We start from the raw sequence: 16,514 nt of genomic DNA on the forward strand, positions 1-16,514 counted from the left end.
CAGCGAACACTGATGCTTGGTCAGGTTCTGCTGCCCACAGTGTATTGGTGAACACTCACACATCAGCCCACAGTGTTGTTTTCTGGCTCCAGCACATCGCTGCCAAGTGCTTGTGACAGTTGTAGCATGTCCAAAAAAGAAGAGGATACTGATAATGCTCATGGCACACGTTACAGTATGGACAAAACTTAAGCATCAATTGGGGCTAATCTGACACTGAGGGGAACTTTTGTTACTATCAAAGGAATGTGACCTAAATTGAGACACATGGCTAGGCTGTGTTTGTGTACTAATTCCATTGAAATCTACTTGGGAGTAAGAAACATTTCCTTGTGCAGGGCTCACACCCTAAGTCACATGTGGGGGAATAACCGGTCGGTGTGTGGTGAAGAGCTGAGCTATTTGCCAACTGTTTGAAAAAGCATTTTGAGCTGCTGCTGGCACTTCAAATGCTTTGGCAGTATTCGCAAACATAAATTCTAATGCTCGAGGGTCCATGCACACACAGATAGCTGTTGACCTGTTTCATAAAGACTACTACTATTATATAACAAAGCACTTTGGACTACGGGATCTTTCAATACAACATAAATTTACACAGATAGTTTTCCCACCACTTTCCAGTGTCATCAAACACAGCAAATGGCAGGGGTGGGGCAAAGGTTGTCCCCACATGCGGCATGCTTACTTTTTGGATCAGCTCTGCATTTACATGATTAACTCCTGCATCTGCTCCTGTTTTAGTTGTTGCAATAGCATGTGTACCTGACATTGTTCCTGCTGTGTTATTTGACATAGCCAAAGCTCCCGAAATTGTTGATCCATAATGACAAGCTATTTTGCACACAACTTTTTTGTGACTTTTGTAACACACTACCCAAGTCATTTCCAAGAAAAACAGTAAGTGGCCACAAAGAGCAAGTGGATGACAGCAAACTATACACAAGTCCATGAAGATAAACTGAATGATGAAGGCAATAATTTTCAACAACATGTAAACAAAACTAGTATCAAATAATGTATATCAAATGCTAATAGTCTTATAGACTGAGCAAAACTGTTGTATCTCCTAAATATCACACACAGATTTTTTACAAGTAATGTAATGATGATACCAGTCTAAATTATCCCATTTTTTGTTTCAACAGTCTACCTTGAATTACCTGTTGATCAGTTCAGTAATATGAGTTAGGATAGATTGCTACTCCCCACCTAGAGGAGGCATTGAACAGTAAACAGGAACATTTAAACCACAGGGGTGAGTAGCAACCTTGGTTGGGGTGGGTAATCAGGCTACATAAAAGTTGTGGGATGGGGTGGAATAGTAGGGTAGGCTTAGGGGTAGATGCTGTAGTGCTGCCTGTGGGAGTGTGCAGGAATGTGATGGGGACAAGTGGGTAGAGTTCTAGGTGCAGCATCAAGAGGCTGTGTGAGAGGTGTTACAAGAGAGGACAGAGTTAGGCAAAAGAAAATGACTGAGAAGGAGAATAGAAATGTGTGTGAAACTGTAGAGGGAGTAGGTGAGAGGATACAGGTAGGAAGAGGGCTCGAACTACCAAAGGTGAGATCAGTGGGGAGGGAAGGGGGATAGGTGTTGTGACTAGCTGACCATTCAAAGTGCCGCTGCGCAATTACACGCGTCCTCTACATGCGACGCTGTCTGCCAGCCATGCAGCAGCCATGCCACCTAAGCGGCCAGCCAGGCAGCGGCCGCTAGACTTGGACTCAGTGTTCATTCGAATGTTACCTTGTTCCCATGTCTTGCTTTGTCAACTCGCTCAGTGACTTATATGCGTTGTGTTGTTTTGAAATATATGTGTTCAACTTGACGTTATAACAATTAGCGATGAGGATGGGATTTTTCATTTTCATCGTTGACCCACAGGTTTCCATGGCTACTATCGAGCAGCTCTTGCAAGGTCTCATTGAACAGCAAACGCTTCTAACATCAGCGATTCGCGATTTCATCGCGGCATCAAATGCGGGGCGTTTCTTGTCATTGTCTATATCTCCTTTCCCTCCTTCCGACGAGAGCGGAAGATTGGTCTGATTACGAAAAATATCTTCGACAGCACTTCTTGGCATTTCATGTCACGGATGAACAAACATGTAAGTCTCTGTTCCTTTCATGGATTTCACCTCAAATGTATCGGTTGTTGTCGCAATTGGCTCCTTTGAAAGATCCTGCATCTTTGTCCTTTGCTGAAATGTGCTCACTTCTGTCTGTCTATTTTCAAAAGCAAACGCATGTGGTAGCCTCTCATGTTGCCTTTTATCATTGTCAAAAACAACCGCATCAATCCTATCGTGCTTGGGCTGCTGAACCTCGAGGCCTCAGTCGAAAGTGTCAATTTGTTACTGACGTTCACAAAGAATCCTATGCTGATTCCATACTACAGGATGCTATTATCTGGTCGGCACCCGACAAAGAAGTTTGGCAACGTGCCCTTCAGTTGGCAAATCTGACTGTAGATGAAGTCCTATCCATCGCGTAGTCTTTCGGAATTTTTCGCGCCGCTGGGGCGCAAATAGAGGCATGGGGTGACGTCAGGGAAATACAACCCCTGTGCGCTGTTGATGACGCGTGCGGAGAGTCCCCGCCGGCCGATGTGGCCGCAGTACGCTCCCACGTGCAGCCTCGGTCTAATCGTAAACAAGCCTCTAAGAAACTGCAGCAAAACCCCCGGCAACTTCCATCATGTCCGCGATGTTTTACGAAACATTCACGGGAGGACTGTCCCCAACGTTGGGCCGTGTGTCACAATTGCAAAAAGAAGGGTCATGTGTCTGCCGTTTGCAAATCCAACCGCATACATGATGTTCATGACTGTGATGCTGATTCTGCTTCTGTGTTGTCTGTCAATTGCACTTCTTCCCTTTCAGGGAAGTTATTCCTTACTGTCCAAATCCTTGGTTGGGATGTTCGCACGCAGGTGGATATCAGTTCTGCTGCCAATATAATTAATTCTCAGACGTATCTTCAGCTGGGTTCTCCACTCCTATCACCTGTCACTCGGCAATTACAGATGTACAATAAACAAAAGATTTCTCTCTTGGGACAATTTAATGCTGAGGTATCTTACAAATCTGTCGTTCGCACTGTTCCCATATTTGTGGTCGATCACAGCAACACACAGAATCTTTTTGGTTTCGATGCCTTTCGCATTTTTGGTTCTCCATAGATGACTCTGTCAATATCGTCTCTGATGCTATTCCTTATGCTCAATTGGATTCCTTGTTGACGACATTTTCGACCCTTTTTTCTCCTGGGTTAGGCCGTGCAAACGATTTTGAAGCTCACGTCACACTCAAACCCACTGCTCAGCCTAAGTTTTTTCGGGCTCGGCCCATTCATGTGGCCCTTCGTGATCGGGTAAAACGGGAGCTGGATCACCTCACTACTTCAGGGGTCTTGCTTCCTGTCACTTCCAGTGAGTGGTACTCTCCTGTCATCGTTGCTAAGCCCAATGGTGATATTTGTCTCTGTGGCGATTTTAAAGCCACTGTAAATGCGCAATGCCTCATCGACACATACCCTATGCCCCGACCTGAAGAATTGTTCACTAAACTTGCGGGTGGCTACTATTTTTCTAAAATTGACCTGTCAGAAGCTTCCTCTCGACGCTGCTTCCCAGCAGTTTCTGGTCCTTAACACGCCTTTTGGCCTCTATCAATACCAACGATTGCCATTCGGGGTTGCTACCCTGCTCTCTTTCAGCGATTCTTGGAACAATTATTGCTCCCTGTCCCTGGGTGTATAAATTACATGGACGACATTGTTGTCACTGGCTCCACCACCAAAGAACATCTTCAGAACCTCCGCACACTTTTTCATGTCTTACAGACTGCCAGTCTTAAGTGTAATCTTCAGAAATCACAATTTTTTCAGGTATCTATCACGTACTTGAGGTTTCAACTCTCTCGGGATGGTATTTGTCTGCTTCAGCAAACTGTTGCTGCAATCGATGCTCTTCCTCACTCTACATCTGTTAAGGAACTGCAGGCCTTCTTGGGGAAAATAGCATACTATCACAAGTTTTTACTGTCTGCTGCGTTGGTGGCTCAGCCGTTGCATTGCCTGTTCCATAAAAACATGCCTTTTCACTGGTCCGTGTCATGCGATGCAGCTTTCCAGAAATTGAAGACTATGCTGAAACAGGCCCTGTGCCTGGCTACTTATCGACCTGACCAACATCTTGTGCTTGCCATGGACTCCTCTCAATACGGGGTCGGTGCAGTCCTTGCACACCGTTTTTCGGATGGCTCTGAACAACCCATTGCTTATGCCTCCAAAACGCTCACAGATGCCCAACAGAAGTATTCTCAAATTGAAAAAGAAGCTTTGGCCATTATTTATGCTCGTCATAAGTTTGGTGTTTTTCTCTATGGATCCAAATTTAATCTTGTTACGGATCACAAGCCACTTGTTTCCTTGTTTCATCCATCAACGTCACTTCCCGACAAGGCTGCACACCGCCTCCAGCGTTGTGCTCTTTACTTGTCTCGTTTCAATTATGAGACTCATTTCCGAACGACGGCTCAACATACGAATGCTGATGCACTGTCTCGCCTTCCCATGGGTCCGGATCTGGCATTCGATAGGGACGAACTTTCGTGTTTCCATCTGGATGTTGCCGAGCAGCAGGTTGTGGACGGATTCCCCATCACCGGGGGCCGGCTGGCAGCTGCTACGGGTTCTGACCCTACCCTCTCTCGGGTTTTACGCTGTATTCAGAAGGGTTGGCCAGATCGTCCGTCCACTAAGACTTCTGACCCGTTGCAGAACTACTATGCTTTGCGCTACCGCCTCACGGCTAGGGATGGTGTTATCCTCCTTTCCACCAACAATGCTTTGCCACGTGTTGTGGTACCTGCGTCTTTGCGTGCTTCGGTCTTGTGCCTCCTTCACCAAGGGCACTGGGGTGTGTCTCGCACAAAATCTCTGGCGCGCCGCCATGTGTACTGGCCTGGCATCAACTCTGAAATAGCACACATGGTCGCTGCCTGTGGCGCTTGAGCGTCACAGGCCGCCGCCCCGATGCCATCTTTGTCACCGTGGCCTTCGCCTGAGACACCCTGGGAGCGTATTCATTCTGACTTTGTGGGACCTTTTTTAGGTACTTATTGGCTCCTCGTTATTGACGCCTACTCTAACTTTCCTTTCATTGTCCGTTGCACGTCACCTACCACCGCGGCAACCACAAGTGCTCTCGCCTGCATTATTTCTTTGGGAGGCCTTCCCTCTACTCTTGTTACTGATAATGATCCACAAATTGCATCGTCCGAATTTGCGGATTTTTGTGCTAGTCACGGCGTTATGCATGTCAAACGGTGAGGCTGAACGACTGGTCTGCACATTTAAGGCTCAGATGCGGAAATTTCTGCTGACTTCTTCTGCTGCTGATGATGCGCTTCTCCAGTTTCTGGCTTCTTACCGTTTCACCCCCATGGGCGACCACAACCCGTCTGAGCTCTTACATGGCCGACAGCCCCACACACTACTTCATCTTCTGCAGCCTTCCACCTCACAGCCGTGGGTGCCTTCGCTTGGCCGGTTCACCGCCGACAACCTCGTCTGCGTACGGGGAATATGGCAGGTGGCCAAAATGGAGTCCGGGCCGCATCTTACGACACCGTGGGCAACGCCTGTATGAAATCCAGATGGACACGGGTGTTGCAGTGCGTGATTTGGACCAGCTTCGGCCTCGTGTGCCGGCAACGCCTGTTCCGAATGCCGCTACACCACCTTCAGCTCTACCTGATGCTTGGGATCTTGGCATCTTGGCATCTCTCATTACTCACAACGCAGCCCTCTCACCGTCGTCTCGGTGCCAGTACAAGAACGGACGCTACCAGGAGACATGCCCATGCAGGAACCGGATGACCGTCATCTGTCGAAGCCAATCTACTCACCTCCTTCTCCTACAGATGCGGACACATTGCCCATGTCTCCTGTTATATCAACTGGACTTGCCGCAACGGGCAAATTAGTGCACGGGGCCCCAGCAGATTCGACCCCTACGTCTCCTGTCATCTCGACCCGTTATCATTGGGGACACTTCCGTCCGTACGGGAAGCCTCCTCCTCAAGACTTTACGGCTAGCCAAACAACACCTATGGATGTTAGCAATCTCCAGGCCACCTCCATCAAGACCAGTGAAAAAATTTCAAAGGGGGGAAAAGTGTTGTGACTAGCCGGCCATTCAAGGTGCCGCCGTGCAATTATGCACGTCCTCTACATGCGGCGCTGTCTGCCAGCCATGCAGCAACCGTGCCACCTAAGCAGCCAGCCAGGCGGCGGCCGCTAGACTTGGACTCAGTGTTCATTCGATGTTACCTTGTTCACATGTATTGCTTTGTCATCTTGCTCAGTGACTTATATGTGTCGTGTCGTTTTGAAATATATGTGTTCAACTTGACGTTATAACAAGAGGAGTGTTAAGGAAACAAAGGAAATGTTGTTGGAACTTCTATAGACTTTAATCAACCAGAAACTGCACAGTTTGTGCAATTTTTATCTACCAGGCCATCAGGTAATTCAGATTACTTGTACACTCCTTAGAAATACTAGTATATCTCGTAGAAGAGAGTCAGCAGTATAGTGTTTGAGAAAATGACAGACATTGATGTAAATATCAAATAACTGTCTTTAACCAGTTCCAAATTGATGATGAATGTTTTTGCAGACAGTGAATTCCAGCCCAGACAGATACAAAATTTCTGTCTGTGTGTAATATGAAAGGAAAATTCAGTTGCCTGGTTAACAGCAGAACTGTTGTCACACCACTTCAGTAATTGAATCACATATCAAGTGTGCTAGTGACATAATTCATCCCAACTGCCAGCTAGCTTCTAATGAAGAGTGTTGCTAACTTTCTGTCACTAAAGGTAATTTGATTATTCTTATTGATAAAATGCATTATCAAAGGTTCGTACAACCTGGTTTATGTGAATGAAAACCACCCACAATAAAGAGAAAAGGTAAACTGTATTGAGAAACTACTTTCATCACTTCAGCATGGAAGGAAGGAAGTTTGTTATCAAACACTGTGATGGGGCTTCAGATGTTGACTTATTTCTCTGAATCTGAGTCAGAAAGCCATTTAAGGGAATGGCATCACACAACTGCACCAAAGATGGATAATTCTAAACTGCGCAATCAACAGGGGAAGGGATGACTAGCATCTTAGGATCAGGAGAGTGTGGTTCTGGTAGTTATTTTTTGGGGAAGGTAAACAGTCAGGTGGGTGTGATACACCAAAACTGTTAATAAATATAAACCATGTCTCCACATATTCCAGCTGTCGAAAATTCCAGTGCTACGATTTTTACCCTCCACGCTGCCCTCCAATACTAAATTGGTGATACCTTGACGCCTCAGAACATGTCCTACCAACTGATCACTTCTTCTAGTCAAGTTGTGCCCTAAATTCCTCTCCTCCCCAATTCTGTTCAGTACCTCCTCATTAGTTACGTGATCTACCCCTCTAATCTTCAGCATTCTTCTGTAGCGCCACATTTTGAAAACTTCTATTCTCATTTTGTCTAAACTATTTATTGTCCGTGTTTTTCTTCCATACGTAGCTACACTCCATACAAATACTTGCAGAAAATACTTCCTGACACTTAAATCTATACTCGATGTTAACAACTTTCTCTTCTTCAGAAACGCTTTCCTTGCCATTGCCAGTCTACATTTTATATCCTCTCTACTTTGACCATCATCAGTTATTTTGCTCCCCAAATAGCAAAACTCATTTACTACTTTAAGCATGTCATTTCCTAATCTAATTCCCGCAGCACACCTGATTTAATTCGACTACATTCCATTATCCTCGTTTTGCTTTTGTTGATGTTTATCTTATATCCTCCTTTCAAGACACTGTCCATTCCGTTTAACTGCTCTTCCAGGTTCTTTGCTGTCTCTGGCAGAATTACAATGTCATTGGCAAACCTCAAAGTTTTTATTTCTTCTCCATGAATTTTAATTTCTACTCCATTTTTTAAAAATGTTTGTTTCCTTTACTCAATATACAGATTGAATAACATAGGGGATAGGCTACAACCCTTCCCAATCACTGCTTCCCTTTCATGCCCCTCAACTCTTGTAGCCGCTGTCTGGTTTTTGTACAAATTGTAAACAGCCTTTCGCTCCCTATATTTGACCCCTGCCACCTTCAGAATTTGAAAGAGAGTATCCCAGTCGACATTGTCAAAAGCTTTCTCTAAGACTAGAAATGCTATAAACGTAAGTTTGCCTTTCCTTAATCTATCTTCTAAGATAATTCATAGTGTCAGTATTGCCTCACATGTTCCAACATTTCTACGGAATCCAAACTGATCTTCCCCAAGGTCGGCTTCTACCAGTTTTTCCATTTGTCTGTAATTTTCGCATGTGTCAACACCTCCTTTATTTGGGATTGGAATTATTATATACTTCTTGAAGTCTCAGGGTATTTCACCTGTCTCATACATCTTGATCACCAGATGGTAGAGTTTTGTCATGGCTGACTCTCCCAAGGCTATCAGTAATTTTAATGGAATGTTGTCTATTCCCGGGGCCTTGTAACAAACACATAGCCATCACTGGCACTGAGATGGAACCACCTTTCATCAGAAAACACACTGAAGTTGCAAATGGCAATGGCAGTGGGTTGGGTCAGTGCCTGACTTAGAGCTATTCCAGAAGTAACCAATTTGTAACAGTTCATTGTGTCAGTGTGGTGCCAGCAGCTTGTTGAAATGTTGCTGCAAATGCAATATGATGTGCCACAGCCATACTGAACACAACGATCTTCCCTCTTGATTGTACCATGTGCCAATTCAGATACCAATCATCTTATAAACGTACCTTCCTGTGACCACCAGTACCAGCAATCATGCACAGTGGCTAAATTCCTGCCAAGCCTTTCTGCAGTATCATGGGAGGAACATCCAGCTGCTTGTAGTCCTATGACGTGACCTTGTTCAAACTCGGTGAGCTGTCGATACTGCCTTCTTCATAAGTGTAATGGCATTCTTAACTAACATAAACTTAACACATCCAGTCTCAAAGATAACTAATGCTCATGGCAATTACAGCTTATATATAAAGGAAACCTGATTTGCATCCACCAAGTGGACTAGTAGTGCCACCCTTATGTGACTGGTGCAAAATTTGAATAGATATCATCTTCCTGATGTAGAAACACACTCAGCAACTTTTGTTTATGTCACACAACTCTTCCCTAGTGTTGGGTTTCTTTTTTCTGTCAGTGTACATAAAAAAGCATGACCTGATGTTGGATGCTAATAATTACAAAACATGGGACATGCAGGCAAGGAAATATGTTGTTTGAATGGACATGGCCTATAGTTTTTCAGAAAATTCCTGTTACATGTCAGTCAATATGTCTTCTCAGTTTGCAGTTCCATCAGAAGTAAGATGGTGTTCACTCATCAGAAGGCTCTTTGTATGATGCAATTTGCAAAGAGTGAGTCAATGATTTCAGTCCAGCATGCTTTTTGTTGGTGTTTTGGTATTCATCCACCTGCACCCAAAAACATCTATCATTGGTATTGCCAATTTGAAGAGACATGATGCATGTGCAAAGGTAAGAGCCCAGGTCAACCTTGCACTCATAATGCGGTGGAAAGAATTTGGCAAACGTTTGACCAGAGTCCACGAAAGTCTACTCACCAAGCAAGGAGAAAACTCGAGAAGGTTAAGACATCATTTGGTCCATAAACCATACTGACTACAATTAGTGAAAGCTCTTTGGGTTGGTGTTAAAAGGAAATGGGTTGACTTCAGCATTGCTGTACTAGAGGACACAGAAGATGATACATTTTTACTATGTCAGTTTTCACTGATGAAGAAATATTTCATATTAGCAGTAAAGTAAATGACATTACATGCACATATGGTGACTCCAGGACCCTAATGACATTACTGAGCATGAAAGAGACTTGTGAAAAAGTGTATTTTTTTTTTTTTTTTTAAGGAAAGCACCATGACTGGAATGAGCCATCTTCAAATGCTGTAGAATTGACTTTCTCCAGAACTTCACAAGAACTCTGATGACTTCATTTTCCAACAGGATGGAACACCGTCATACTGGAACACCAACATACATCAGTTTCTCAATGACGCACTGCCTCAACGCTGAGTAGGGTGCACAGGACTTTGAGATGCTGCCCTGCATACTTGGCCTCCAAGATCGCTGGATGTGACCCTGTGCAATTTTTTCTTGGGGGGGGATAGAGAAAGTGTGTTCATCTCCCCTTTACCTCATGACATAGGAGAACAGAGTAATAGTCACCATAACTCCTGTAAAAGCAGATACATTTTATAAAGTTTATGCCTAATTTAGCTATCGTGTAGATGTAGTTTGTGCTGCTGCTGGACAGAGGGCAGTTGTAATAGCATAGCTAAAACTTCCAGATTTTATGAATATTTTGCAATTAATCTCAAGTTAGTAGTATGTTTTTATCAATAAATAGTTTTGATATCAGGTCATTCTTTTTTAAACACCCTATATTATTAAGTTTCATTTTTAATCTGATTTAAGTCATCTTCACACATTCCATCTTTATTTATTATACTCCTGCAATGCGTTTCTTCTTGCATACAAATAGCGTTTGTTTCCTCACCAACCTCCCTCATTGCATAGTACGAGCTGTCAAATTGTCAGTCATGTATCCTATAAAATATTCTGGTTTTCTAATATAGCTTGTTGGTGATTGGTACCCAATAACCATGCTCAAACAATTTGTGATAGACCTCATATCCTATTGTGTAGTTGTGATGTTGGAAAGAGAACTCATGTCGTCTGCCAAAACTTCCAAGGAACTCAGAAAGTTTCTTATAACTGTTATATTTAACATAACACTTTTACAAGCAAATCAGTTCCTTAATATTCTACATATAGCTCATATACTCAAATCTCTGCTCAGCATCACAGATAGTTTCAAGTAAAATTCTCTCTCGTGACTAACACATCAACCATTAATTTGTTTCTTTTCTTCTTTAGATTTCAGTTCTTACATCATCCTTTACTTTGAAACTAGAAAAGATAGCCAAAACGTAGGCAGCCACCCCCAGCAGGTAGGGACACTCATCTGCCACTTTGCCTTCTCAACACTGTGCATATGCTTCTCTGTATGACCGATGACCTCAGCTGTTTGGTCTCATAATACCTTACCTTCTCTTTACCTCCACTGATGCACAGTTCCCCAGCTTAATAGCTAGATAAATGACGTGATTGGATCTCACAAACATCTTGAGTTGCCCCGAGAGTATACGTGTGGAACATCACATTATCAAAATCAGCTGTTACATCTTACTCCCAAGGTATTTATGATTACTGATGGTTACATTGTCTGATATTTCTAGAGCTACCAATTGTATTCCCATGTTAAGTATTCTGTCTTCTTGATGTTCAACTTCAGTCCTCATTTGCTATATTCTTCTATTAATTTTCTCACCATGTAAGTGATTTCTTCATCAGTTGCAACCACCACCTGGTTATGCAAATAGAGGGGTATATGCACTGTGCTCTTCCAACTGAATTCCCAATCTACTGCATTTATTTTTCCCATTTCCTCAAGGAAATTTGTAAGTATGTTTTGAATAATGTAGTAAATAAACAACATCCATTTCACTCCTTTATTTATTTTAATCAGTTTAGTGATGATAGATCTTACAATTATTCTTCTGTTCATATCTTTATATAAAGGGTGCCCCAGAAATGTTGCAACAAATTTCTAGGGGAGGGAGCACATCGTAAGGATTGAGAATTGCATAGCAACCCATGGCTGCAAATGTCAGGAGTAAGTGGCAGCAGAGATCAAAGTTCAGAAGGGAAACCAGAGAGTGATTCATTAGTAACAGTTATTGGACATAGTGAGTACACACAGTGTACAGCACGAATACAGCTTTAATATTACAACATAACTGTATGCTTGAAATTTACACCATCAGATGCTACGCACACCCGATACCGATGGAGTATTGACTGTCTGATATGCTCGAACACACCTGAAATTTCTTTGATTATAGAAGCTGCGCATATGTTTCTTGCAACCAGATCCATTTCAGACTCCACAGGACTGCAATACATAATGGATTTCATGGCCCCCATTGAAAGAAACCAAGGCTCAATAAATACAGTGTGTGTGGGTGAACCAGAGAACAGGTCCACCATGCCCAGTCCATCAATACATGAATGACCTGTCAAAGACCTATGAACAGTGTCCAAAATTGCACAGATCAAGATCGTGTAAAGTCTGAAATGGATCTCATCACAAGAATTGTCTGACTAGTGCTACACTCAAAGACACTCCCAGTGTGTCTGGCAGTAAATGCTTTGTGTCAGGCATATATGGCAATTGATGGTGCAAACTTCAAGTATCTGTAGTGACATTAGAACTGTACTCATGTCATACACCATGTGTACTCATTATACCCAATCATTGTTTCAAATGAATCAGTCTTGTTTCCTTTCCAGTCTTTGACCTTTGCCACCACTCACCCTTGGTGTTTGCAACTATGGATTACTATGCAATTCTCAATCCTTGTGTGTCACACCTCCCCTAGAAGCTGGACAACATTTATGCGACATCCTGTACATTAAGTATACAAAGGATCAATTCTACATGGTTCCAGAGTTCAAACAGGTTGGTTAATGGGACATTGTCCTATGCTTTTTCAAGATCGTGAATACTAGATGTGCTTTCTTATTTCTTTCAGGTATTCTTTTTTCCAACTGGTATAGGGAGAACATTATCAACACGTGATCTGCTTGCTTAAATGCACTCCATTTGTTAATGTCTGTAGTTACTGTTTTCTGAAAATCAAGCCATACTACCTTTCTGTTGAGCTGGTTACACTGATGCCTCTATGATTATTACAATTCTGTTTCCTATTGTGTAAATAGAAATAAAATCCTCTTGTAGCTCTTCACCATTTCTCATAAAATACTTGGTCCATAGGGATGTCTCTCATTTCAGGGTATTTATTATGTTATAATCAGTTATTAAAAATATAAATCCATTGTACAATATTTTCTATTCCATTTTGTGTCACTATCCCAATAATTAGTGTACACAAATAGGAGCAGCACTTCAAAAAGCTACTGAGTGAGATCAAAAATGAGTACAAACAGGCAGTATATTAGTGGACTTATCCATTGCAAGATATATTGATGACATGAGTTCAGAAGGGTTGTGCATTGTTCCTCCAATGGTGGCTACATAACTAACTTTGACATGCATCTCATGTGAAGCAGATTCATTGCTGTGGATGTTTAGTGAAAAGTCTCTGTTGATGCTGAATGCCAAGCATTACGTGTAAAAACAAACTCATATATTACAAATTTTTGTTGAAAACTAACACTTTAGTAATCAGAGAGAGTGAGTGTAACACCTAATCAAGTAGAAAACCACACTGTTTCAGCTATCATCATGCCTTAATTTGTCATTAAATAATACATAATTGGCTGCAAGTGTAAGTGGCACAGTCTTAGTAAACAGCTGTCAACAATAAATGTGCAATCTTTAACAGATATTTCCTTTCTTATTTCAATTCAACATATTCATATTTCAGGTCGTGTTTGTTTCTCAAATTTTACTTTTTACATATTGTCACCTGCTGTAGGTCACCCGTTTCAATTGTAGCTGCCAGCTCCAGTCAGTCACATTAGCAGTGTGGGATATGTGTCGCAAAGATTTCAATAATGGAAATTCCTTGATGGTACAATTCGTAAAATACGGTAAAGGCCGCCACTCACCTATAGCAGATTAACGTATGGAGTACAGAAACATGTAACAGAAAGAAAAACGACCTTCACACTAGCTTCCGAGCACTAGCTCTTCTTGTGCAAAAGTACGCAAATGTACACTCCTGTGGCCATGACAAGACTGATTATTCATACATGATTACTGAAAGCAGTAGCCTGAGCAGGGAGGTAGGAAAGGACATGAGGAGAGGGTAGGAGGGAAAGAGGCATGTCTTTGGACAGATGACTATAGCTGCACAGCAAGACAAATAGATGGTGGGCAGAGCATAGACGGAGAGGGAACAGATTAGTGGTGGATTAGGCCAACAGGATTGCAAAAGTGCAAGATATGTCGGAGAGCCCATTCCCATCTGCATATTTCATAGGAACTTGTGCTGGAAGGGTGTATCCAAATGGCCTGTGTAATGAAGCAACTATTAAAGTCATTTCTATTACATGTGCAGCATGTTTTGAATCTGGAATGACTCCTAGGGTACAGGACTGGGAGTGGGATTGTAATAAGGATTAACAAGGGTATTCTATACATGGTGCGAGTGCTGGAGCACTAATTTGGGTCATTCTGTTGTGATCAGCCCAGATGGAAGACTTGTCCAACACACTCGCCCACTGCCTCCTACTGCAGTCCATTCACAAGACATTTCTTACCCAACAAGAAGTAGGGCCACATATGAAGGCAGGTGTGTTACATATCATCTATGCTGCAGCTGCTGTACAGCTTTAGATGTGGGCATGACAAGTGACTACATCCATGAATGGCCACTGCCATGCTGTGACTAACCGCAGATCTGACCAGCCAGTTTCCAAACTTTCGGTACCTCACATTAAAAATGATTTCAACAGCTGCTTCACTATGCAGACCACATGGATAATCCCTTCCAGCACAAGTTTCTCTGCGCCACACTGATGGGAATTTTCTCGCCAACTTATATTGCGCTCTCACAATCTCCCAACCAAAAACTCCACTAACCTGTTCCCACTGTTTCACCTTATGTTTTCCCTTCTTTCTTATCCGCACCACTCCTCCTCCACCCAGATCGTGGACTGTCTTCTCCCACCACTCTTCCCTCTCCCTCCGTATGGGCATTCGCTCTTCCCCCCTTTCTCCTTTTTCATCTTCACCTTTATCTCATTCACATTCTCATCCTCATCCTCATCTTCATCCTCCCTTTTCCTAACTCTATTTTTGTTCTACCTTCTGTTCTCTTTTTACCGTATTGTGTGAGGGCCGAGTCACCTTTCCAGGGAGCTGCCTCTGACACTATTCCTCACTTGTGTCCTTCCCCGCCGCCATTAGCTCAGGCAATTACTTTCAATAATTATCAGCACCAGTCTCACAGCCACATTTTTGCTAGAAAAAGAACTAGTGCTCGAAAGCTAGTGTGAATGCTGTTCCCTGTTACACATTTCTGTGCTCCGTGCATTGATCTGCTAAAGGTAAGTGATTATTTTACATACAACTCCAGTATTTGCTCTTTTCACTATCTGAAGTGGCAAGGCAACTGTAATTCTCACATTCGCAAACATTAAATCAAATATACTTTCTTCCAGCATCTACTCGGAATTTTCATTGCCAGTTTGTCTAATTGTGACACATTTATGAATATTGTTAGTCTCTTGATAAAATTTAGTGCATGCAAACTTTGTATCCTATTAGTCAGATTTTTCACACACGTTTCCAACTGTTTTTGACACTGCCCGGTAAGTAGAGTATTTAATATTTTTATTTAAAGGATATTTGAAAACCGTTCATTCATTCACCTTATTCCACAGATCCCATCAAGGAGGAGAACATTTGGGGATGCTGAAAGAGTCAACGTATACATTAACAAAAAGATAAGCAAATCAAAGAACCATAATTTGTGTATAGTATCAACTATAAAACTTCATTATACTGCTTAATGCTACAAATGCATATGCCAACTAAACGTAAATAAATTAGAAATAACATTGCTGCCTCCTCAATTATACTGAATAGCCGATACTCATCTCCATTTTGTGGCTTAGACATTTACTTATTACATTGCATTTTTCAAAGAAAATAGGTACTGTCGCTGTATATTCTGACTCCTGTGTACAGTAGATCACACCCTAATCACTCAGTCCCGTAACTAACAAATTTTCACTACTTTTGGATTAAAACAGACTAGTCACACAAAAAAAGAAAGAAAAAAAAAACTTGCTAGATTTCTGAACATTCCCTTTTTCAGCAGATACATGCAGAAAACACCCTCCTATGCCCTACATGGCACCATGTGGAGAGAGAGGAGTATGTGCATGAGCAGGCAGCGTATGGGCACTTGATAAAGGATTACTGAGGAATCTAGTAAAGTTTTTCTTTCTTTTTATGTGTACCTATTGGTGACTCAGTGATTGTGCTTTTCGGTGAATGGTGACCTTTAATCCAAAAGTATTTACAATCTACCAGAGCTTACCTACAAAACAATTTTTGGTACTTGAATCTAAATATTCAAATAACCTGCAAAAAGAGTGGGTAATGAGTTACATTTTTAATTATCTTTTGAGTTGTTCGAACAGTCCACGGGTATACTGCTGGTTCATAGTGTCTAACAGGCATAATATTTCGGCAATCAGACATGTCGCCATCGTCAGGTGCGCTGACGAACTGAGCTCCTGAGGGTGGGCGGCCTATTTAAATCCCCTCCCCCTGTGGGCCGCTCTCTTTGCCGTCCGTGCCCACGCGGTCGCGAAGACATGGGCGTCGGAATCTGTCGTAGT

At 42.5% G+C, this 16,514-nt stretch overlaps 1 protein-coding gene across 1 annotated transcript in view; it reads left to right on the top strand.

Moving 5' to 3' along the window:
- Nucleotides 1-15,615, top strand: part of LOC126457644 (alpha-1,2-mannosyltransferase ALG9) — a 152,547-nt gene extending 136,932 nt beyond the window's left edge. Inside the window, exon 14 of the transcript XR_007585496.1 lies at nt 15,549-15,615. The gene's annotated coding sequence lies outside the window, so the exon portion shown is untranslated. The remainder of the gene's footprint in view (nt 1-15,548) is intronic.
- Nucleotides 15,616-16,514: the final 899 nt, after the last annotated feature.

This window comes from Schistocerca serialis, chromosome 2, assembly GCF_023864345.2.
Source record: "Schistocerca serialis cubense isolate TAMUIC-IGC-003099 chromosome 2, iqSchSeri2.2, whole genome shotgun sequence".
NCBI classification, from domain to species: Eukaryota; Metazoa; Arthropoda; class Insecta; order Orthoptera; family Acrididae; genus Schistocerca; species Schistocerca serialis.